Genomic DNA, 23,756 nt, shown 5'->3' on the forward strand with positions numbered 1-23,756 from the left:
ATATGACATCAGTGAAAAAGCAGTGCAGTCAAGCGATGCATAATATACACAAGTTACAACCCAGTTCATTAATAATCATTGTCAAAATCAGTTAACGTACTCAAGCACGTCGCTTCACAAGTAAATTCATAGAACATGAAATTAGTACAAAGTATGAATCACGTAATCGCGAGCAGCAAATTAAGTCTAAAGTACGTACCTAAGTGGAAATATGTTAGCTGAAAAATAAACTCAATTAATAGTTACCTTTTTTTTAGTTTATTAGTTTCTTCCTGAAAATTTCTCGATAGCAAGTCGTCTTAACGTCGGAGACACACAGAATTTACCTGAAGTTCTTAAATACCTTATAGAACCGTATCCTGAAAAATACTTAATGTTAATACATAATTCATCAAGTCATTATAGCTTTATACTGATTTTATTCGGAGAAAGACTGTGTATTTGTTTACGGCTGTCAGTGCATTCGCACTGAACGCTCGATCAGCTGTAGGCGCGTGACGTAGGAAGTGATTGTTTGCGGTCAACGACTGCCATGTGTGGCGGGCAGACTTGACTGTTGCTTTGAGTATATGCCGCCGCCAAAACACAGCGCGGTATCCTTGTACTCTCCGCATGTTTACATGTAGCTGTTAGTTTCTCACAAGTATATCATTCTACAAAAATTTTTCAAAAGTATATCATTCCACAAAAATTTTAACGTTAGATATATGATGTATTCCCTTAGAGCGTCGTGATTTCAGAGTTTCCACTTCGACAGTGTTATCATGAATAATTTTGCGAATTCTATGTGGACCGTTATAAAGCAGAAAAAATTTCCGACACAAGCCTTTTTCTTTGTGAGACAAACGATGAGACTTAATTAACACTTTCTGACCAACTGACAAAATTTTTAAACGACCAGGATGTTTAACTGATTTCTCTCTTCTAGCAGCAGCAGATGCAATATTTTGTAGAGCCAGGTTGACAACTTCAGAATGCCGCAGTTTCCGTGAAGGCGGAAAAGTAACGATTTCAGAAATGCGATTTGTCGGTGCTTTGTTTTTTAATATCAGTATAGGTGGTAAAGAAGTTGAGTCATTAGGAAGTTCATTCAGAATGTTTTGAAAAATATGAAGATACTGATCCCACGTTCTGTGATTCTGATGACAATAAAGACGACACAATTTATTGATTTCCTTCATCCATCTCTCTGAAGCGTTAGATTGGGGGTGAAAAAGTGAAATGAAAATTGGTTTAATTTTACGACGCCGTAGAGTACGAAGCCAAATCTTAGAACGAAACTGTGATCCATTATCTGATATAACCTTATCAACATGACCCACTTCTTTAAGAAAATGTTTGATGAAAGCGTTAGATACTGAACGAGCTGTTGCTTTGCGTAAAGGTGTAAAACACACATATTTTGATGTCAGCTCCACTGCTACGAAAATGTAGGCAAAACCATTAGTAGAACGAACCACTGGACCGAACAAATCAACTGCAGCCATGTCCTTTAATTTCGCTGGAATGATAGGAAACAACGGTGCTCTGTGAGAAACTGTTGGCGGCTTAGCCTTTTGACATAATTTGCATTTGGCCAGAACAGATCGAATACGTTTTTCCATATTACTGAAGTAGCAATTTTCTCGCAATTTATGAAAGCATTTTCTGGGACCAAATTGTGCATAACTGAAATGCGTATACCAAATCAGCTTATTAACCCACTCATCAGGAATACAAACTAACCAAACAGAGTTGTCGACCGATTTTCGTTTAAAAAGAATGTCGTTGCGAACTAAATAATGCTGTCTAATCGCTACGCTTTCCTTTCTCCTCCACTTCTCCTTAATGTCCTTCCAGATTTGATCCTTATTTTGCTCCTTAGCGATGTCCTGAGCGAAGACGAAATAAAGTTCTCAAACGCAACACCTTGAATATACATCAAACAATAATTGTTTTCCTTGCAGTCCTCTTCAGAACTTTGTTTCAAACCCATAGGTGCACGTGATAAAGCATCAGCAACAATATTTGAAGAACCCTGTATGTAAACAATACTAAAGTCAAATTCCTGTAGGTTTAACGCCCATCGTGACAATCTGCCATGAGTTAATTTTGTCGACATAAGAAATTCCAGAGCTCGATGATCGGTGTAAACCTTAGTATGTCTGCCAAACAAAAATGTGCGAAATTTTGAAAAAGCCCAAACAACAGCCAAAGCTTCAAGTTCCGTAATCGAATAATTCTTTTCTGATTTCGAGAGAACACGACTTCCAAATGCAATAGTCTTTTGTACTACAACTCCGTTTTCTTCTATCTCTTGAAATAAATGTGCACCTTTCAAACACCCAGTCCCTGAGCGCATAAAATCTCCGGCCCAGCCTTGAATCGAATCCGGGCCCTTTTTTTGTATTTTGTTCGTTGTTGATCGTTGTATTTGGTCATTACGGACGTCACATGACATCCGTTCAAGTTCCTTGTTGATCTTTTAACTCAGTTTTTTTATTAGAGCGGCCAACTACCTCTCTGGCCGAAGACGCTGGGTTACCGTCTGTTGCGCTGACCACTCTGCTACCAGGGCCGGACGCCATTAACCATGAAACGAATTAAATGTTTCATACATCATCTTGGACAGTTTCCAGCCACTGGCTGGGTCTGTCGGGAACACAAGCCTCTCCATCGTGTTCTGTCTTTCCACCATTCCCCCTCTTCCACCTTCGTCCAGTTCTCTCCTCTTCTCATCACACATTCCTTCACTCCCTTCACCCATCTATCCATTGGCCTTGCTCTGGGCCTCTTCCCCTCCAGTTGCAGATCAAAGATCCTCTTTGGAATTCTTCCCTCATCCACTCTCTTCATGTGTCCATACCATTGCAGTGTTGATTTTTCTATCCTGTCCTGTACTGGTTCCTCCTTTAGTCTTTCCCTCACATACACATATCGCAATCTGTCTCGTCTTGTTACACCCAACCTGCTCCTCTGGAACTTCATTTCACTAGCCTGTATTCTACTTTTATCGCTTTCGTGCATTACCCATGTCTCACTTCCGTATGCCAATATGGGGACAAAGTAGGTTCGGTATATAATTCCCTTGGATTTCTGTGGCACCTCCTTGCTCCAAATAAGCCCCCTAATGCATTTGTAGAACTGGCCTGCTTTTCTGCACCTTTCGTTTATTTTCCTTGCGTTTCCCCCCTTACTTTCAATCACGCTTCCCAGGTACTTGAAGTTCTCTACCACTTGTAGTTTTTCCCCTCCACAAGTTATATCCACATTTGGCCTATTCTTCTTCCTTGTTGTGACGATTATTTCACTTTCTTTTGCAGAGAAATGCATTCCATATTGTGCTGCCGTTGCCTCCCATGCATCTAACTGCTCTTGCACCTCCTTCTCGCAATTTCCCCATAACATCAGGTCATCGGCAAAAAGCACTGCTTTCAGCACAGCACAGGAGAAAAGGTAAATGTTTCATACAAAAGCTACAAATTTTTTCACGGAGAATTCAAATCTCCTATAAAAAAAGGTGTGGTGCGGGGTTTTTTTTTGGGGGGGGGGGGTCGTGCGTTATGTTAATGGAGGCCCCTCTTCGAGGTGAACGTTTATTACCACTTTGTTTTAATCCGATGTGTATTTCGCCAAATATTCCGACAAGTAGTTCTAAATGCTCCACCCTGTACATCATGAAGCAAGCTCCAAACTTAGGTGCTGATTACAAGATCGTCGTGTTAGGTTGTGCAAACGCTCTATTTCTCTGCGCTGGAGTACCTGGCTGATAGCGTAGGAAGTAAGTATATTAATCGCTTTATCGGATTCACAGCAGGCGACTTTGCACAAGTTCCCGAGCCCTAAACGCGAGCATACTTCCCCGTCAACGCATCCGATCGTGGGGTTGGGCACTATATCTGATGAGAAACATAAACAGAAATTCTAGACGCTGCTCGATCCCCTGCCACGCAGCGATTGCTTCATTAACTAATGTTGCCCTCTTCCACCCGTCCACCCGCGCCGCCGCCATATTTGTTTAGCGAATCTCTGCGCTCCCCCCCAAAAGCGGCTGTCAAAAGAGATGAAAGTTTCCGGCTGAATCACCGGTGATTGATTGCGACTAATGAAAAGGGACGCCTCTTATCTTTCCGCAGAGGCGCGCGACGGGCCTGAATTCTGAATAAGCCAACAAGAAAAAAAAAGGCGCTCCAGCTCTTAAGAAGTCGGCGTTTAGATCGGTCTTGACGCTCTTACGGTGTTATATCTTTATCTCCGTGCTTTAATTGCCAGTAAAGTGAAACAACAGCAATTAAGCTGAATATTTTCTGAAAAGGGAGGATCTGCGCCATTAAGAAATTAAGGAACTGAGTAAATGCAGGGGTAGAGAAAAAAATGGAAATACCAAAAACACCAAACATTACAATGCCGAATACCGTGTAGGAGAACAGTTGGAAGTCAAGCAGCGTCTAGTAGTCGCGGAATGGATAAATACAGGTCTTGTATGTCTTGAAAGGAAAAACAGATGGAGCTGGATGGCCATCAGTCACCCCTTCTCTCCAAACTAGACTACAAAGACACAATAATACTGAGATGTGGTCATTGTGGTGACCATTGGTGACCACAAGAGATTCGACAATTCATCCTCCTACACACAAACCTGTCCTGGACGGCGAGATCTACGTGAATGGGGGTTCTATCGTCTCTGAACACAGCATCACAGGTGGGAAGAAGCATTGTACCAGGGGGTGTACCTAATCAGCCAAAAAGGTCCCTTGACACTTGGTTGCAATGTGACCTTGCACAGTAACCATGGGGAAGATGGAACACCACGATTTGGCTGCCCAATTCATCGCGGAGCCCCATCATGTTTCACTCTTGGGACGTAAACTCGGCCGGAAGTTGGAAACAGTATGCAACAAGACTCATCCGAGCAAACGACATTTTTACGTTACTCCATAATCCAGGTTTCGTAGCTTCCGCAACAATTTTCCCTGTTACGGATATTTGCGTCAGTGATGTGTGCTTTTGGAAAACCAACTCGTCCTACTATTCCCAGATTCTGGAGCTCCTTTCGTTTTGTTTCGGGGCCAACCGGTTTACGAGGGCGACATTCAGTTCTGTAATGCCTTCTGCGGTTGACGTCCTGTTATATTTCATCACACTCCTGTTCAATCATCGTGCGCCTCGAACACGCATTATACACTACTGGCACTGCTGGCCATTAAAATTGCTACACCACGAAGATGACGTGCTACAGACGCGAAATTTAGCCGACAGGAAGAAGATGCTGTGATATGCAAATGATTAGCGTTTCACAGCATTCACACAAGGTTGGCGCCGGTGGCGATACCTACAACGTGCTGACATGAGGAAAGTTTCCAACCGACTACTCATACACAAACAGCAGTTGACCGGCGTTGCCTGGTGAAACGTTGTTGTGATGCCTCGTGTAAGGAGGAGACATGAGTACCATCACGTTTCCGACTTTGATAAAGGTCGGATTGTAGCCTATCGCGATTGCGGTTTATCGTATCGTGACATTGCTGCTCGCGTTGGTCGAGATCCAATGACTGTTAGCAGAATATGGATTCGGTGGGTTCAGGAGGGTAATACGGAACGCCCTGCTGGATCTCAACGGCCTCGTATCACTAACAGTCTAGATGACAGGCATCTTATCCGCATGACTGTGACGGATCGTGCAGCCACGTCTCGATCCCTGAGTCAATAAATGGGGACGTTTGCAAGACAGCAGCATGGCCTATCAGCTCGGAGACCATGGCTGCGGTTACCCTAGACACTGCATCACAGACGGGAGCGCCTGCGATGATGTATTCAACGACGAACCTGGGTGCACGAATGGCAAAACGTCATTTTTTCGGATGAATCAAGGTTCTGTTTAAGCATCATGATGGTCGCATCCGTGTTTGGCGACATCGCGGTGAACGCACATTGGAAGCGTGTATTCGTCATCGCCATACTGGCGTATCACCCGGCGTGATGGTATGGGGTGCCATTGGTTACACGTCTCGGTCACCTCTTGTTCGCATTGACGGCACTTTGAACAGTGGACGTTACATTTCAGATGTGTTACGACCCTTGGCTCTACCCTTCATTCGAGCACTGCGAAACTCTACATTTCAGCAGGATAATGAACGACCGCATGTTTCCTGTACAGGCCTTTCTGGATACAGAAAATGTTCGACTGCTGCCCTGGCCAGCACATTCTCCAGATCTCTCACCAACTGAAAACGTCTGGTCAATGGTGGTCGAGTAACTGGCTCGTCACAATACGCCAGTCACTACTCTTGATGAACTGTGGTATCGTGTTGAAGCTGCATGGGCAGCTGTACCTGTACACGCCATCCAAGCTCTGACTCAATGCCCAGGCGTATCAAGGCCGTTATTACGGCCAGAGGTGTTTGTTCTGGGTACTGATTTCTCAGGATCTATGCACCCAAATTGCGTGAAAATGTAATCACATGCCAATTCTATATAATATATTTTCCAATGAATACCCGTTTATCATCTGCATTTCTTCGTGGTTTAGCAATTTAATGGCCAGTAGTGTATATTTTCTCCCATGGTGTGACTTAGCGGATGATGCATGTCGGCTTTCCCGATATGTGGTGTAAATCTTCAGTATGGTGCCTCTAGAAAGATCAGAAACTTCGGTGATCTTGGTTACGGAAGCACCAACAATTTGCGACGTTCGAAGTCACTTAGGTCCGACATAATGCTTTCCTAACTACACAGAATACTGTTCTGGCCACGAGAGACACTTGTAACTAGGGGAGGACATCACACAAGTGGCGTTTGTGGTCAAATACAACAGCGAAACCTGCAGACTTGGCTAGCATGTACGTTTCATGTGGTGTTTCCACATTTTCTGTTCAGCCCCTGTATATCATGTGTACAGAGAAATCGAAAAATACTCCCTCACACTTTCAGTGTAGAAACTTTTACAATAAAGTTACATTTAAGTACAATCTGGCGTTATTGTTGTGCCATTAGCGGCAAACAGTACTGATGTTGGTGAATTTCTGAGCAACCAGATGTTGTCAGTAGGTACTGAGTGATGGCTACACACGGCTCTACGCTACTTTCTCGTACCGCCTTCGGTGTAGGTGTTATAGCCTGTGTCAATAAACCCTACTTTTCCGACTCCTCAACAGGTAGGTTCCGAGAATTATTTTGTCTGAAGGTCGTGGTCTGCATTCGTTTTATCCGTAGCGCAGGTATGGTGTCATCGAAACAAGACCAGGTATCTTGATACTAATGAGATGGAATACCACCACTAGCTAAATTCCCTCTCCACGAAACGGCGTTCCAATGGAGGCGATGACCATTGCAATACCTTCGGAACAGAATGGACCTATCAAAATCGGGAGGGCAGATTACGCTTCCCAACTTTCAAGGAATTTCTCTCTCTAGTCTCTATTATGGTGTGAGTTACAAAAGTCCAGTAGAAATGGTAGCAGTTTACTGTATCGCTCAGTTTAAATCACGCCTCGCTAACGCAGATATAGCTTTGGTTTTCCTTGTCGATAAAGTGCGGTAACCCTGGATAATTACTTTACGGTTTATAACTTTCATAATTCGCTTTACACCTCATACCTGCTTCCGTGTGCTCTGTAAGGGAGACCTTGTGCTGTAATACCATTGTAAAGGACAGAGCCGGATGTTCGAGAGAGAGACAACGATTCCGGAGAGGACGCTTTGTCAAACAAGTATTCAAATAAACAACAGCAGCTAAGAAAATTGTTCTAATCTTTTTTTCTTACTCGTAATTTTCTGTTTTATTGACGCGGTAATGATGAAGTCGCTAAAAAAGCTTACACTACAATATACACCACAAGTGAAATAAAGTGTAGTTCTTTCCTGCAGGCAAATTACAAAATAAAGTGACGAGCTTCTTTTTTGCTGAGGTAACCGGCAGTTATTTGAGACCAGAAGTGCAGTGCTTCAGCCGCGCTGCTTCTCCGGCGTCTGCATCTGTCGCACGTATATCACGGCTGTCTCGAGACGCGGCTGCCTACTTGGAACAAACTAGATTTATCGCCGTGACGTGGAATAATCAGCCACATGCCGCCTTCTTTTCGCGTTGCGAAGCGCTCGCCTTCGCTGCCGGATTTTACTTAAAGTTTTGCAACACCCGAAGAATCACAATGAACCAGCAGCGAATGTAAATACAGTGCTTGACAACCAAAAATGTTATAATATTTATGTTTATTTGCATTTAAATTATTATTGTGCTCTTCTTGTGAGAGCACGTAACATGTCACATTCTCAAGACAGCTACCAAAAAAATCTCCCCTCTCCTCTATAAAAATCAACATGCATTCCGCAAGCAGAGAACCTGAGAAATTCAGGTCGTTCTGTTCATACAGGAGATCCAATCAGTCGCAGAGAGCGGCACGCAGCTTGTAAATCCCCAGTGCGTATAATACATGGTTTCTGTATGTGTGGCTACCTAATGTTGTCTCCGCAATGGACTTCTAACGCCTTTTTTTTTTTTTTTTTTTTTTTTTTGAGCCATCAGTATTCTGACTGATTTGTTGCGACCCGTCACGAATTCCTCTTTTGTGGCAAACTCTTCATCTCATAGTAGCACTTGCAACCTACGTCCTCAATTAGTTGCGGATGTATGCCAATCTCTGTCTTTCTCTACAGTTTTTGCCCTCTACAGTTCCCTCTAGTACCACGGAAGTCATTCCCTCATGTCTTTACGGATGTCCTCTCATCCTGTCCCTTTTCCTTGTCAGTGTTTTCCACATATTCCTTTCCTGCCCGATTCTGCAAAGAATCTCCTCATTTCTTTCCTTATCAGTCCACCTAATTTTCAGCATTCGTCTGTAGCACCACATCCCAAATGCGTCGATTCTCTTCCGTTCCGGTTTTCCCACAGTCCATGTTTCACTACCGCACAATGCTGTCCTCCAAACGTACACTCTCAGAAATTTCTTCCTCAGATTAAGGCTTACGTTTGATACTAGTAGACTTCTCTTGACCAGGAATGCTGTTTTTGCCAGCGCTAGTCTGCTTTTGATGTTCTCCTTGCTACGTCCGTCATTGGTTATTTTGCTGCCTACGTAGTAGAATTACTTAACTTCATCCATCTTCTCGCTGTTCTCATTTTTGTTACTTCTCCTTAGTTTCGTCTTTCTTCGATTTACTATCACGCCTACAAATAATTGAACTGACCCTGTCATTGACAATCTACATCTAGCGATTTACATAAAACGAAGCATCGGTTACTGATTTTGGCTCTGAGCACTATGGGCCTCAACTGCTGAGGTCATTAGTCCCCTAGAACTTAGAAGTAGTTAAACCTAACTAACCTAAGGACATCAAACACATCCATGCCCGAGGCAGGATTCGAACCTGCGACCGTAGCGGTCTCGCGGTTCCAGACTGCAGCGCCTAAAACCGCACGGCCACTACGACCGGCTACTGATTTTACTTGACTTCATTTTAACATAACCATTCTTATTATTATGTTATTAGAATGAGCTACAATGGGATACTATAATATGATTATTCTTGAAAACCACGTAGAATGCAAAAATTGTACAAATATAAAATACACAGTGTCCAACTCTTTTGGGAAATTTTTTGAGTCAATGGAAAAACATACAAAGGATCTGTTTGGGGATTAGGATTGATCATACTTGGAACTTTGTATTAGGTTCTCAATGCAAAAGAATAGCGCCCGTAATTATGGTTTGCTCAACGGCCTGCGAGTTTGACGTACGCAGATTGCGCGCAGTGTAGCCCCTCAGGAGTTATCTTAAACCAAAAATAGATAATATCAGTCGATACTGTATTAAATTGGTTATAGCGTACACCTGACCACAATGAAATAACCTTAAATTTAACGATATGGTGCTAACTCGAACTTTGAGTTCGATTTTTGGGGGATTGTTTTACTTTTTATGCCTTTACAGACATTGTTAATATTGACAAATTTCATATAGGCCTATATAGTATAAGCGCCCAAGAAAAGTGTTCAGTTTTCGGGCGTCAGAGGTGGAACAGGCCGACCCATTTTCGTTTTATGCTGCTCGCAGTTTTGGAAAATCTTTTCTCGAGAAAAAACTGTGTAAAATTGAGGCAGAACTTTATATGTATTATTATTTCAATTTTGCGTAAAAACTACATGTTATTATATATTTTTGATGTCGCTGAACACAGACCTGAAGTTAGATTTTCAAGAGTAAATAGCTAATCCAACATAACGTACCAAAAATTATGTTTTGATCAGTTTTGACCAAAATTTGACCATAAATGTATTTTCAGTGCTAACGTTCAACCTGCAATTTCAGGACCATATATCAACCCTTCCTCTAACTCAAATTGTTCCTGGAGAGGAATTCCCCGTTTCTTCTTGGCGAGAAAAGCCGATCTGGCCCTGCTGGATATGCTGCAGACGTAATTCGTCAGCTTTTTCGGCGAGTAAGTTTGCATGCATACTGCATGACAAATCAATTTGTGAACGTGCGTCACGGCACGACGAGTTTTCTATCCGAGCCTGGCTGGGAGCGTCGCACGGCGGCCGTGACACTGCTTCGAACAATGGGCTGTGGATTAGGAAAACTTTTCGCCCCAACGTTCTAGACACACAATCCTTTCATAAAATGCAATAAAAAATAGAATATTCGACCGTTTCGAATTAGAACCTGACCTTAACACGACTCTGCTTTTTCCAGCCGGAGATGTGCTCCGGTACTGCCTTTGAGAAGATTCCCCAGAGGTCAGCTTTGCGAACATCGTTTGTGACCCCGCGCATTCCTTCGCACTAAAAGGATATTCTTTCGTATTCTACTGCCCACGACGATCTGTCTGCAGGTAAGCTATTTTGAAATATTTTCGTCTTGCCAGAGAGCACCTCCCGCCCTCGGTGTCGGCGTTACGGGGGATCTGTGGCCTCTGGCATCAAAAACCACCGCCATTATGGACTGTACTCTTTCAGGCTGCCGCTGCTGAATACGTCAAGATGCTTCACAACCCCTCCTTAGCCGACACTGGCTTCTGAGAAACGAGAGGGCACATGGCACTTTCTGTCAGTTCTCAGCCCTAATTAACTCCCAGCCATGCAGTACCACAGAAACTGTTTGCATGCGGTGCTAGCCAGTAACAACCAATCAAATGATTAATCAGATTTTCATTTTAAATATGGTCCAATATAAATATAAATGTACAATAATATTAAATGTACGATGGCAAGGTCTCTCCGCATTACAAGGCAGATGCCGTCTTCCTTGACTTCTAGAATGCATTCGATACGGATGTTCACTGTCGTTTAGTGAACTAAATTCGAGGTTACCGAGTAACAGACTAGATCTGAGGTTGTATTCAGGACTTTCTTGCACAAAGAAATTAACATGTCGCTCTTAGCGGAGCGAAATCTACAGATGTGAATGTATTTTCCGGAGTACCACAGGCAAGTGTTGGAGAGCCGTTACTGTTTACAATATACATCAGTTATCCACTCGATAACGTTCTAGGGTCCTTGAAGCTATTCGCAAGCAATGTTTTTACGTTAGAGAGTGTTTAACCCCAGAATCTTGTAGCGAAATGCAGCAAGACCTGCAGCAAATCCTCGGTTCATGCGCCGACTTGCAGTTGAACTATTATCCATACACAGTCGAATAAATCAACAACTGTTCCGTTACAGTATGACGACATACCACCGCAAGCAGAAACTACCGTATTAAACCTAGACGTCCGCAGCTCGTGGTCGTGCGGTAGCGTTCTCGCTTCCCACGCCCGGGTTCCCGGGTTCGATTCCCGGCGGGGTCAGGGATTTTCTCCGCCTCGTGATGACTGGGTGTTGTGTGATGTCCTTAGGTTAGTTAGGTTTAAGTAGTTCTAAGTTCTAGGGGACTGATGACCATAGATGTTAAGTCCCATAGCGCTCAGAGCCATTTGAACCATTTGAAACCTAGAAACGACCATCCTGAGCGACCCAAAATGGAATGAACATATAGAACCAATTGCAGGGAGAACAGGTGACAGACTAACATTCACTGAGAGAACCTAAGTGAAACCCAATACATTCACTAACAAAACACTTACCTGTTGTGACTGGAGATGAAACGTCGGTGGCTCATTACACGCTTGAGACAAAGAAGACACTCGTCACAGCGGCGTCACACCAATTTCCCAGCTGCCAAAAAATTCTAAACCACACTTTCAGAAACAAATCATGACCTCAGTGGTTTGGGGACGAAATCGTTTTGGTCGAATTTCTGCCTCAGACCCTAAAAAAGTAAAGAAGCATTGAGAACAAAAGGAGGGGAACGCTGACGAGATAAGTGTGCTTGGTGCACGACAACGCCCGTTCTCACACCGTTAGCCACCAACGCAATTTTGGACTCATTTGGCTGAGATGTTTTTAAACCCCTCACGCCGACCTTTTTCCCCGTATTCCCTGACTTGGCGCCTTCAGAGCATCATCTTTTCACCCCCCTGAAGGCACGCATGAGTGAAATTAAATATCAAATCGACGATCGGTTGCCGAAAGAAGTTGTAAAGTGGAAAGAGGAGCTGACGGGAGTGTTCTTGTACAACGGCGAACCAAATGGCGATTATGCGGAGCGGTAGTCAACAAGTGTATCAACAATATCCAGTAATTTTTTTCAAATACACATTTTCTAAGAAAAATATACTTTCTGATATGCCCCCTATGTGTCCCAGCAGCTAGATCGCGAGTAAAGTCTGTCCTCTCGGATATGTCCAACAGAACAGACACCACTCATAACTTAGATAAATTAAATTGTCACTTTATTTTTAGTGTAAAATATATTTAAAAAAAAAGTACTTTAACAAGTGGTATCTGTACACCATTTGAAGGAACAGTCACGGGGGTAAAGTGAATCCTTTATTGCCAAATACATGCTGTAACGAGCAATTTTAGAATGCTAATTTTTGTGGTCTAAACATCTTTCCACACGTCTATGCTGTCTTCTTAACCTGTTCTCTTAACGTCTGTTTTTAACTTTTCTATCCAGCTTGCGGCGAGGCGGAGTTTTTTTTTTTTTTTTTTTTTTTTTTCGCTAGCACTGACTGAAGCAAACTGCAAATTAAAATTCGCCTACCTCAGAACGGCGTCTGTTCTATGTCCCTTCACTCGGCACAACTAATATCTACGAGGGTGAGTCAAATAAAAACCTTAAATAGTTTTTAAATATTATTTATTGTGCAGAAGTGGTACAAGGCTGTATAACTTTTCAACATAATCTCCTCCACGTTCAATGCAAGTCCTCCAGCGCTTACAAAGTCCATAAATCCCTTTAGCAAAAAAATTCTTTTGGAAGTTCGCGCAACCACTCATGCACCGCGTGGCGTACCTCTTCATCAGAACGGAGCTTCTTTCCTCCATTGCGTCTTTGAGTGTTCCAAACATATGGAAATCACATTGGGAAAGGTCTGGTGAGTATGGTGGATAAGGAAGACACTCAAAATGGAGGTCTGTAATTGTTGCAACTGTTGTACTGGCAGTGTGGGGCCTTACATTGTCAAGTTGCAAAAGGAGAGCAATCCACGTCGCTTTGATTTGATTGCAGGCAGCAGATGATTTTTGAGGAGATCTGTGTATGATGCACTGGCATCTAGGCATGTAATGCTCCAAAACGACGCTTTTTTGGTCCCAAAAGAGAATCAGTATACACTTCCCTGATGGTGGTTCTGTTCAAAACTCCTTTGGTTTTGGTGATGAGGAATGGCGCCAGTCCTTGCTCGCTCTCTTCGTTTCCAGTTAGTGGATGTGAACCCAGGTTTCGTCCCGAGTAACGATTCTTACAAGGAAACCATCACCTTCTCGTTCAAAAAGCCGAAGAAGTTCTTCACAACCATCAACACGTCGTTCTCTCATTTCTGGAGTCAGCTGCCATGGCACCCATCTTGCAAACACTTTGTGAAACTGGAGCACTTCATGCACAATGTTGTGTGCTGACCCATGACTAATCTGTAAACATGCTGAAATGTCATTCTGTGTCACTCTGCGGTTTTCTTTCACTATGGCTTCAACTGCTGCAATGTTATGTGGTGTCACAACTCGTTGTGCCTGACCTGGACGAGGAGCATACTTCCTACTCCATTGGTAGACTTGCTGCTGTGACAAACAAGCATCACCGTACTGAACCTTTATTCGTCGATGAATTTCAATAGGTTTCACACCTTCACTACACAAAAACCGAATAACAGAACGCTGTTCTTCCCTGGTGCAAGTCGCAAGTGGGGCGGCCATCTTTATACTGATACTGCAACGGTATGTGTGCAGCTACACTATGCTGCCACCTACAGGCCATTCTGCGCGCTATTTGTAGCACGCTTACCAACTTACAGGATAACGGCGCGAAATTTCGATTTGTTAATACAGATTTAAGGTTTTAATTTGACTCACCATCGTACAATTACTGAGGCCACGCAACTCTAGTTATGAAAGAAATGACTGTAGAAGTACAGTATAAAAAATTTTATCGGGCGGTAAGAAAATGGATTGACTTCTGGAAAACAATGTCCGAAATTTCCACACGAAAAGGTTTATTTTGTTCTTGATAGCCAAAGACAAGGTACTATTCAGACCACATTTAAACTATTGGATATTTCTTTCCAGTTCACAATTCATTTCACATGCACAGCAGCCAGAAATCTGCCCAAACCCGACCCTAATTAAACAACGTTTTCATAGTCATTAATCTCACCACTAATAGGAGTTATTACATTCGGTCCTTCTTGTGGACTTCTAAAAAATAAACTGCTTGCGAAAAAATGCTCAGTGGTTGAATATTGAAACATGCCACGCAGATACTATGAAGGCCAATATTTCTCACGCAAATATCTGTCCAACAGATTTAGTCCGAAATTTTGTCAAGCAGTCCTCAACAACAACTGCTATCGACTTACCTCACCAATAACTCAAACACTATGTAATTCTTCATCTTACACATTATTTTGACTGGCACTACTAGCATGACTGTGTGCATTCAAAGCTAGCGAGCGACTCCTTCTTCCAGCCTCACTCCCAATATAACTATTAGGTAACGAGCAGGAACCGTCTCAATTCTGATTGGCTGACCATACTCGCTGCCAATCAGAATGCTCGCTCATGATCATTCTCATGCCAAAACTTGCTTGCACCAATCCTTAAGCACAGACGCATTTGTGTCAATCTGACACACAAATATCAAAGCAATGTTTAATAAATGACATCGAAAAGATAATAATTCTGGAAATATTCTTTAGATACAGATTTTACTCCAGCTGACTTTCTGGCTGCTCTATTACAATAGCAATCACACCTAGACTTACATCATCAGCAAAGGCCGGCCGGGGTGTCCGAGCTAGGCACTACAGCCTGGAACCTCAAATGGCTCTGAGCACTATGGGACTTAACATCTTAGGTCATCAGTCTCCTAGAACTTAGAACTACTTAAACCTAACTAACCTAAAGACATCATACACATCCATGTCCGAGGGAGGATTCGAACCTGCGACCGTAGCAGTCCCGCGGTTCCGGACTGCAGCGCCTAGAACCGCACGGCCACCGCGGCCGGCCACAGTCTGGAACCGCGCGACCGCTACCGTGGGTGTCTGTGATGTCCTTAGGTCAGTTAGGTTTGAGTAGTTCTAAGTTTTAAGGGACTGATGACCTCAGATTATAAGTCCTATAGTGGTCAGAGCCATTTGAACCATTCTGAATCAGCAAAGTGGGTAAATCCCCTAGGATCATTTTCCCACGACAGGCTTGTGTAACTCTTGCAGGTTCCTTAAGACGGTATATAATGGAACATTAAAATTAGATGAATGTCCCACGTTCACACTCTCATTTACTCACATTTGCTCTCACAACAATATTAGAGACAAATAATAATTTTATCTAATTTTTTATATTACGAAAAAGAAACATAATTAATGTTTTAATGTGAAAATTTCAGTTAATTAATTCTGCTCACCGAGAGTTCTATTTATGTTTTTTAAATGATACCAAAAGATAAACTAGTATAGTTCCTAACCTAATTTATTCCCCTAAGTGTCAGTTTTTGACGTTTTAGGTGATCTCCGAAACTATGATAGTTACAATGTTGAAATTTTTATACAATCTTCTCCTGAATAACAAAAGATAGTGTACCGTTTTTGAAAATGATTGAATAATATTTAATATCGTTTATTTAGGTTTTTATAGGTGGAGAATGTACGCGTTCAGTAAGAGACATTGAATAGCTTTCCCGGGGCAGGCAGTGCCAGGTGCAGGTGTGTCACCAGGACAGGCCGCTAGATGTCAGCCCCCGAAGTTACATACAGCAAGCTAACCTAAACCAAACGTTGGCTCGGATGCTACGAGCTGTTTTAATGGAGTTATCTCCAAATTAGACCAATGTTTGATCCCAAATAATCCTTCCTGAAAGATTCTTTTAGTCTGGCATATGACAGCCTTTAACTTCTTCTTTTCAAAGATTTTCAGTTTAATTTTGTTTCATGAATTACAGACTTTACTCTTGTGAAGTCTATGATAACGGCGAGAACCGAAGATCATTTCAACGTAACGTCTATTTCGCACAGAAATGGCGTATCGTGGGGTCTGGCGGGGCCGAGGAAGGGATGTGGAGCGGGCGTAACCTGAGAAATTCACACTGAAGTCGCGTCCGAGAGACGCGGAAAGGTCGTGCCACAGAGAGACGAGGGTCGGTCGTCCTATGAATGTGTCAGAATACATCGTCGTCATCAGATGGAGATAGTGATGCACTGGATCTTTCGCAATTTATAAGATATTCAGCAGCGAAGAAGACATTGGGTACATCCATTATTGCTGAAGAAAAGTAGTAAATATAGTACATTCGACGTAATGCAAGACCTGAAAATAAATCCCGACCGTTCCCACAATTTTTACAGAACGCTGAAAAGTATTTTTACATTGTGTCAGACAAAGTGAAGGCAACATTCGAAGAGAAGCAACGAACTGAACGCAGCCTTTTGGTCTGAAAGAGAGATTATTAATAACCTTCAGGTAAATACACTAGAAACCAATGTATGTTTGTTCAAAAATGGTTCAAATGGCTCTGAGCACTATGGAATTCAACTGCTGTGGTCATAAGTCCCCTAGAACTTAGAACTACTTAAACCTAACTAACCTATGGACATCACACACATCCATGCCCGAGGCAGCATTCGAACCTGCGACCGTGGCGGCCGTGCGGTTCCAGACTGTAGCGCCTTTAACCGCTCGGCCACTCCGGCCGGCAATGTATGTTTGTTAAAATGGCTCTGAGCACTATGGGACTTAACATCTGAGGTCATCAGTCCCCTAGACTTAGAACCACTTAATCCTAACTAACCTAAGGACATCACACAAATCCACGTCCGAGGCAGGATTCGAACCTGCGACCGTAGCAGCCGCGTGGTTCCGGACTGAAGCGCCTAGAACCGCTCGCCCATAGCCACCGGCTTCTATGTTTGTTAAGCAAGCATTTGCTTAAAACTTTTTCTGAACCAATGAATGAATAATCGTTATTAATCGTTCTACATATACATAATAAAAGGGATGCAACTTTGTTTCTTACAGGTACTGTGCTACTGGATGCTCATTGAAAGCCCTTTCATTCTTAATTCTAAAAGGCCATTCCACAGTTCAATCAACTGCACACTAAACATCACAGGTTTCATGGCGAAAACCTACAATCTAAATATATGCCTACACCTTCTACAGACAATTGGGAGGAAATAACACATCGTGTCTGTGGAATGGACAAGAAACGCAAGGCACTGATGGCTAATGGATGCCCTTTATATCGAGGATAAATGGCCTTATTCTGGAAAATTGCCATATGATGGTCTGAGTGGAATAACGTTGTAATTCCAGCTCGTATTGAAAAATCGTTCCTTATGATTCGCGTGGCCAAAAAGGCCATACGAGTATGTTAAGTATTAGTACACTTGTAACGTACTAGTGTAGAATCTAGTCGAAATTGGAATGTTTCGGTTCAAAATGGTTCAAATGGCTCTGAGCACTATGGGTCTTAACATCTATGGTCATCAGTCCCCTAGAACTTAGAACTACTTAAACCTAACTAACCTAAGGACAGCACACAACACCCAGCCATCACGAGGCAGAGAAAATCCCTGACCCCGCCGGGAATCGAACCCGGGAACCCGGGCGTGGGAAGCGAGAACGCCACCGCACGACCACGAGATGCAGGAATGTTTTGACTTCCTGTTTTTCATATCATATCCTTTGCAGGTAAGCCTTAATATCGTGGACTTCGTGAGAGATGCTCAAAGTACTAGGACACTTTTCCAAAATCGTATAGTAAATATTTCAAAGCTGTAGGTCAGAAATTCTTCGTTACAGGGCACTGTTTCCTACCACGTCATAGAGATTTAGCCTGTATGCAGAGGAACAAAGAATTCTTTCACGTAAGCTACATCACCCACGCGGCTGGATTCCATTGATTACCAACGCCACGGACGAGGGATTCCTTGTCTCCATGATGGAACTACAGAATTTCAGGACCTTAACGCACTAGTCAACGTAAATGCCAAATCAAAACACCTTCAGCCTTCTAAATTCCCAATTTTATTTTATTTGGGAAAACAGTTTCAGCGTTACGTTACGCCAGCTTCCGGCCCTCGGACCGACATGTAGCAAGAATCCCACCTCTTGTTCAGCTGAAATGTAGGGGCCAGCAATCAGTTACTGGTCCGTAGATTTCTTCTTAAAACAGCGATGCCTTCGATCGTCACTTACAGACACTAGTTTAAGGTTTTCATAGAGGTTTTCTCAAAACAAAGCACTTCGGCTACAAACTTCATCTGACGACCCTAGTACACTAATGGGGAAGAAGAATTCATAACATCCTGCAACCGTGGGTTTGTCAAGCATTGCAAAGGAACGGAGAAATACTGACGGTGGAAATCTATCTTGTATGATATCTGGAGATAACATATCAGTTTTCTCTATATGTATCATCAACTTCTGCCAATAGAAAGTGCCAAGAAGAGAAAAATTGAATTTCTATGAGCAACTACCAAGTGAGCAGAGGATATACACCTCTGTCTGGCAAAACTGGCTGAGAACGGAAAGTGTAGTACCGACTGTACATCTTTAGTATAACTGCAACAAGAGTAGTTAAATTTTCTGTATAATTTGCTGGTGCTTGTGCACATTTGCACTGGAATAAACATAATGTGTTTTGACCTGTGCTGTTGTAGTTTCTCAAAATAAGCGTTCTGTTTACGCAATAGGTGACATAAAGAAACCAATCTCTTTCAGCAGCACAGCCTCGTTTAACCATGGAATTAAACAGATACTGCTATTTTTTCAGAGATAACATCAGCAACTGTGTAACAATTGTTACGAAACAATGTAGAATGCAGTTTTACTTTACACTCTTTGCATCAGTAAGCCAAATACGTAAACATAAAACAATTTCTTTCTTCTGCTGGAAAGTTTGCTTTTGTCAGTTATACCGTTGTTCGTGTGAACGATTAAATTATGTATCATCACGTACAGTTATTAATTATTTGACTTTGTGGCTAACCTGTTTCGTTCAGTTCTCCAACAGTGATCTGCTATGCTGTGTCTTGCACACAGCGAATGCAATAACCTGCACGATAATGATAATGTAACTGAGGATATTTTTCTATTATTTCACCAAACTTTAGGTTAAATTCTAAACGAGCTCTCATTTTGCCACTTGAAAGTAACTGAAACAGCAGTGCGCCACTTCTACGTCACCGCGACGCATTCCTTTGATGTGCCACGCTTGTCGATAAAAGGCCGTGGTGAGGACCACGACGCAATGCGACGCGTCCGCGCCACGCCATTCTGTGTGAACTGCCTCATTTGTAAACATATAGGTGGCGCCTGCCCCATTTGTTAACATACAGGGCTATTACAAATGATTGAAGCGATTTCATAAATTCACTGTAGCTCCATACATTGACATATGGTCACGACACACTACAGATACGTAGAAAAACTCATAAAGTTTTGTTCCGCTGAAGCCGCACTTCAGGTTTCTGCCGCCAGATCTCTCGAGAGCGCAGTGAGACAAAATGGCGACAGGAGCCGAGAAAGCACTCATATCAGTCAGTCATAACAGTGCAATGACACTTCAGGACGAAGTTCAACAAAGATCCACCAACTGCTAACTCCATTCGGCGATGGTATGCGCAGTTTAAAGCTTCTGGATGCCTCTGTAAGGGGAAATCAACGGGTCGGCCTGCAGTGAGCGAAGAAACGGTTGAACGCGTGCGGGCAAGTTTCACGCGTAGCCCGCGGAAGTCGACGTATAAAGCAAGCAGGGAGCTAAACGTACCACAGCCGACGGTTTGAAAAAGCTTACGGAAAAGGCTGAAGCAGAAGCCTTACCGTTTACAATTGCTACAAGCCCTGACACCCGATGACAAAGTCAAACGCTTTGAATTTTCGGCGCGGTTGCAACAGCTCATGGAAGAGGATGCATTCAGTGCGAAACTTGTTTTCAGTGATGACTCAACATTTTTTCTTAATGTTGAAGTGAACAGACACAATGTGCGAATCTGGGCGGTAGAGAATGCTCACGCATTCGTGCAGCAAATTCGCAATTCACCGAAAGTTAACGTGTTTTGTGCAACCTCACGGTTTAAAGTTTACGGCCCCTTTTTCTTCTGCGAAAAAAACATTACAGGACACGTGTATCTGGACATGCTGGAAAATTGGCTCATGCCACAACTGGAGACCGACAGCGCCGACTTCATCTTTCAACAGGATGGTGCTCCACCACACTTCCATCATGATGTTCGGCATTTCTTAAACAGGAGATTGGAAAACCGATGGATCGGTCGTGGTTGAGATCATGATCAGCAATTCATGTCATGGCCTCCACGCTCTCCCGACTTAACCCCATGCGATTTCTTTCTGTGGGGTTATGTGAAAGATTCAGTGTTTAAACCTCCTCTACCAAGAAACGTGCCAGAACTGTGAGCTCGCATCAACGATGCTTTCGAACTCATTGATGGGGACATGCTGCGCCGAGTGTGGGTTGGGAGGAACTTGATTATCGGCTTGATGTCTGCCGAATCAGTAAAGGGGCACATATCGAACATTTGTGAATGCCTAAAAAAACTTTTTGAGTTTTTGTATGTGTGTGCAAAGCATTGTGAAAATATCTCAAATAATAAAGTTATTGTAGAGCTGTGAAATCGCTTCAATCATTTGTAATAACCCTGTAGAATTGGCTCAAAACAGCGCCACTTCCCCGCCAGAAGTCCGCGCCACGCCATTCCTGTGTGAAGTGGGCCTAAGGATAGACTTTGTCAGTTTGTCATGGATATTCTATATGTTTTGACATATGGAGGCGGTAAGTGCAACTTCATTCAACATCAGCACAGAATCATTCCAGCAATACTACATTGTGAACAGTAATTCCCATTTATGAAGCTCACAGTCACTGCAAAAAGTTTGCTTCTTCACTCATAAAATTTCGGATGTTAAAGTTTTGAATGTTATTAAATCGAGACAGTTTAAGCTTATATCAGCACACACGGAAATTATAAAGAGTTACCAACTTTTACAACACTTCAGTAAGGGAAACAGGGAAACCAATGATAACTCCAAGCTTTTACGCCGATCAGCTGTTATTTTATTGAAGGAACAACATGCAAAGTGTAGTAACAGGGTATGCATTTCGCCGTGCAAGAATTGTATTGACGCGCGCCAGCCATGGTTATTTCTTCTACCATCTTTGTAAATACACACATTTGCAGTTAATACTGACTCGTTAAAATAAACGACCGTTCATTGTTGTCGCCACTTTTCAGACTTAAAACTACTGTTCAGCAATACCCAAATTGATTATTTAAGTTAGATTATCAGCTGGCTTAATCTGTAGTTTAAATACGACAAATACAGTCTGAAATTCATTGTATTATAGTAAGTTATGTGGCGTATCGAACCTTGATAGTGCGCTGCACACAACAAACAAAAATAGTAGCGTATGGCTACAGTATTAATGAGGTACGGCTGGATTTGGTTGGCTCATATAAATACCTCGGTGTTATACTTACTAGGGTTATGGAATGAAAATACCACATAGGTTCAATCGTCACAGGTAAAGCAGGTGGCAGATTTCGGTTCAATGGTAGAATACCAGGGAAATCCAATCAGTAAGGCTCTGAGCACTATGGGACTTAACATCTATGGTCAGCAGTCGCCTAGATCTTAGAACTACTTAAACCTAACTAACCTAAGGACAGCACACAACACCCAGCCATCACGAGGCAGAGAAAATCCCTGACCCCGCCGGGAATCGAACCCGGCAACCCGGCCGTGGGAAGCAAGAACGCTACCGCACGACCACGAGATCCGGGCTCCAATCAGTAAGGAGACAGCTTACAAATTACCCTTGCAAACCATCCTATAACACTGCTGTATGTGTGTGATCCGTATTAGATAGAAATAACAATTGGTACTGAACGCATTCAGAGAAGGGCAGCATGAATGGTCAGGTTTAGCGTGACCCAAGGAAGCGTGTCACAGAGGAACTGGCAGACGCTTGAAGCTAGACGCAAACTATCTCGAGAAAGTCTACTTACAAAGATTCAAGAACGGGCATTTATTGATATATCGAGCAATATACACTCCTGGAAATGGAAAAAAGAACACATTGACACCGGTGTGTCAGACCCACCATACTTGCTCCGGACACTGCGAGAGGGCTGTGCAAGCAATGATTACACGCACGGCACAGCGGACACACCAGGAACCGCGGTGTTGGCCGTCGAATGGCGCTAGCTGCGCAGCATTTGTGCACCGCCGCCGTCAGTGTCAGCCGGTTTGCCGTGGCATACGGAGTTCCATCGCAGTCTTTAACACTGGTAGCATGCCGCGACAGCGTGGACGTGAACCGTATGTGCAGTTGACGGACTTTGAGCGAGGGCGTATAGTGGGCATGCGGGAGGCCGGGTGGACGTACCGCCGAATTGCACAACACGTGGGGCGTGAGGTCTCCACAATACATCGATGTTGTCGCCAGTGGTCGGCGGAAGGTGCACGTGCCCGTCGACCTGGGACCGGACCGCAGCGACGCACGGATGCACGCCAAGACCGTAGGATCCTACGCAGTGCCGTAGGGGACCGCACCGCCACTTCCCAGCAAATTAGGGACACTGTTGCTCCTGGGGTATCGGCGAGGACCATTCGCAACCGTCTCCATGAAGCTGGGCTACGGTCCCGCACACAGTTAGGCCGTCTTCCGCTCACGCCCCAACATCGTGCAGCGCGCCCCCAGTGGTGTCGCGACAGGCGTGAATGGAGGGACGAATGGAGACGTGTCGTCTTCAGCGATGAGAGTCGCTTCTGCCTTGGCGCCAATGATGGTCGTATGCGTGTTTGGCGCCGTGCAGGTGAGCGCCACAATCAGGACTGCATACGACCGAGGCACACAGGGCCAACACCCGGCATCATGGTGTGGGGAGCGATCTCCTACACTGGCCGTACACCACTGGTGATCGTCGAGGGGACACTGAATAGTGCACGGTACATCCACACCGTCATCGAACCCATCGTTCTACCACTCCTATACCGGCAAGGGAACTTGCTGTTCCAACAGGACAATTCACGTCCGCATGTATCCCGTGCCACCCAACGTGCTCTAGAAGGTGTAAGTCAACTACCCTGGCCAGCAAGATCTCCGGATCTGTCGCCCATTGAGCATGTTTGGGACTGGATGAAGCGTCGTCTCACGCGGTCTGCACGTACAGCACGAACGCTGATCCAACTGAGGCGCCAGGTGGAAATGGCATGGCAAGCCGTT

The sequence above is a fragment of the Schistocerca cancellata genome, chromosome 1 (genome assembly GCF_023864275.1).
Source record: "Schistocerca cancellata isolate TAMUIC-IGC-003103 chromosome 1, iqSchCanc2.1, whole genome shotgun sequence".
Classification (NCBI taxonomy): domain Eukaryota; kingdom Metazoa; phylum Arthropoda; class Insecta; order Orthoptera; family Acrididae; genus Schistocerca; species Schistocerca cancellata.